The sequence below is a fragment of the Mycetomoellerius zeteki genome, unplaced genomic scaffold (assembly GCF_001594055.1).
Source record: "Mycetomoellerius zeteki isolate Tzet28-1 unplaced genomic scaffold, Tzet1.0 scaffold330, whole genome shotgun sequence".
NCBI lineage: Eukaryota > Metazoa > Arthropoda > Insecta > Hymenoptera > Formicidae > Mycetomoellerius > Mycetomoellerius zeteki.
In genome coordinates this window covers 42,321-45,514 of record NW_017257317.1, presented here as the reverse complement: position 1 = coordinate 45,514, position 3,194 = coordinate 42,321, and positions in this window count along the sequence as shown.

Genomic DNA, 3,194 nt, shown 5'->3' with positions numbered 1-3,194 from the left:
CCGCGCCGCGCTCGCATCCGCGAATCACGCTCCACCGTGAGAGTACTAGGGCGCGCCACTGCGCTATCATCGCGCTGCGTTCATATTCCAGCCGCGTGTATTATATTCCGAGTCGCGTTATCTTGCGTTCATATTCCCGCCGCGTATATTATATTCCGATTCGCGTTGTACTGCGTTCATATGCCAGCCGCGTGTATTATATGCCGTTTTGCGTTAATCTTTGTATTGCGTTCAACTTCCAGCCGCGTGTATTATAGTCCGTTTTACGTCATTATATTTTGCGTTCATAATTCTTTCTTTTATTGTTTTTTATTACACGTATTATGTGCATGTCCGTTTCTTTTTGATTAAATAAATGTTAACTTCGAAATTACCTGCACGCGTAATATTATTGTAAGTGCCTTCCTTCTCCGATACGAACCTCTCGCGTTTCCGACCGAATTCACCGACGAGCTACGTCCGCGCAACGAGAGTTAGGTTGTTTCAATTTCTATCTAAGTATTAGAGAAAATTGAAATTATAAATGTGCAACTACAAAAAAGTGATTTAAATTTGTGCAAATCACATGAAGAAGTGAAAGCTATACTAGAGTGTATTGTGGAAATGAGACAATCTGGTTTCGATTCCCTGTGGAAAAAAACGACAAATGGCGTAAAAGAACTAAATTTAGAAGAACCTAAATTGCTTCGCACTCGTAGAGCTCCGAAACGTCTCGAGACCGCAGATGTCCATGTATTTAAATCTGTTGAAGAATACTACCGAAAGAGTTTTAATGAAATATCTGATCAACTAATCTTTTCATTAAACAAAAGATTCAACCCCGAAACAACGGCATTTTTAAATATATGCGAAAATTTCATCATAGGTGAAGTCAGTGATCCGACTTCTATTATAAATTTTTATAAAAATGACTTAGAGGAAGATAGACTGAAGCTTCATCGCGACATGTTTCTTGATATTGTCAAATAAAGAGAAGTCAAAATAACTACTTTAAAAGATGTGGCATTTTAAAAAAAAAATTTGCTATTGAGCGAAATGATAAGTGAGTATTCAAAATTAATTAGAATTTTGCTCACAATCCCGGCAACGTCATGCACTGCTGAGCGCTCGTTTTCAACTATACGAAGAATGAAAACATATTTAAGATCCACGATGGGGCAAAGCCGCTTAAATAGCCTCGCAATCCTCCACATTCATTGCGATACCACTGAAACCTTAGATTTGAATTGTAAATAAATTTGTAAATACATTTATATGCGCAAATGCAGTTCGTCGATCAACGTTTGCAGTTGTAAACAGCAATAAACATGCTTCTCAGTAAAAAAAAGTAAAATACAATGTGTAACAGTTTTTGCCCCCCCCCCTCCCCGAGACCGGTAGCAAAACTTCACACTCGGAATTTTGATAAGTTGCCGGCCATGATGGCCATGATGTAATATTAACTTGTAGGTATATATAATATTATAAAGACAACTAATTCAAGGCTACTGAGAGTCAGCGCAGAAGGGGATGTGCAACCGTTGTAATATAAAAAATATGAAATAATTACTCCATAGTACTGAAGTCTTCTTTATTTAAAATCCTGTACGTTTCGACTCACTTTGGAGTCCTCTTCAGCATTCTCAAATCTCCTAACTATGTTGGTTTAGCGGTCTGCCGAGGATGAGTCACTCACAAGTTGCCAAATTTGTAGTGGCTTCTCAGCAAACTTCAACCTTGTCATGAAGCTTTGGAAGTTTAATACTATCTCAAAAGAATAGTTATTGTGCTATTTTATATAAAAATGATGTTTCTCCGACTAAAGCGTCTCGAGTGTCGTATATGTGTATTGAGCAATTTTAAATTGAACACGAGCAATTTCAAATTGAAGTTGACAAGATTGAAGTTTGCTGAGGAGCCACTACAAATTTGGCAACTTGTGAGTGACTCATCCTCGGTAGACCGCTAAACGAACATAGTTAGGAGATTTGAGAATGCTGAAGAGGACTCCAAAGTGAATCGAAACATACAGGATTTTAAATAAAGAAGACTTCAGTGCATCTATGGAGTAATTCTTTAATATCTATTACAACGATTGTGCACCCTCTTCCGCGCTGACTCTTAGCCTTGAATTAGTTGTTTTTGTTATTTTGAAGAGAGTCCAAGCTCAACTTATTTATTCATTTTGCAAATACACTGTTAAAAAAATTAGGGGATCACTTGTTTTCGGTAAATTTTTGCCCATATTCGAACTGTAATTACTCAGCGAATAATTAACGTAAAAAAAAGTTTAAAAACCGATTTTGCAGGGCAAACTCTACTATAAGGTGCTTTCATTCAATTTTTATTCAGTATAATATTTAAAGACGTAGTGAGCTTTGAATAGGAACGTATTTGAGAATACCAAAAATCTTAAACAATAATAATCTCATTTTTAGACCGTACATGTGAGAACACAATCGATAAACTAGAATCTTATATCGGTCGAAGCTAGATCATAAAATACTTAATTAATTCAATTTTGAAGCACTAAAATATGCTATATATGTACTTGACATATATACCACACTTGTAGTCTAACAAACTGCGCGCCGAAAAATTTCCGGACTATATAAACACAACTAAACCACTGTAGTAATCTCGCGAATTAAATTAATTTCTAATAATTTCGATGCTCAAACAGGCATCATATTTCAAAGATGTTAATATGCTGAAAAAACTGTAATTAAATTTATTGTAAAAATATTTATTACCTCGGCCGGGAGTCGAATCCGGATCTCTTGTATTCCGTACGAGCCTCCTAAGCCATTAGACTACCGAGGTCTTAGTAACCTATCCAAGTAAATAATGTACTCTATTTAACAACTGATTAAGATTTATTCTTACACTTCATAATAACCACAAAAATATTTATAAAATATAGTTGAAGACATTATTTAGAATATTATATGCGTTATGATCGAGATGTCATCAGGAGTTGACACCGTTGCTTTAGAGGAAAAGAGAGGAACATACACAACGATAGCTCTTTGTCGCACAGTTTCTCTGTCAACTAGTTAGCTTCATGCCAGATCGAATGCTCGGTCTAGGTATAAAAATTCTATCTATCTGTTACGTCCAACTCCTAATATATGAATGGATCGTTTCGAGAGAAAGAAGGAATGAGAAGGATGGAGTATGGAAGGACGTTAGAGCAGACGCTATGTCTCGCATGC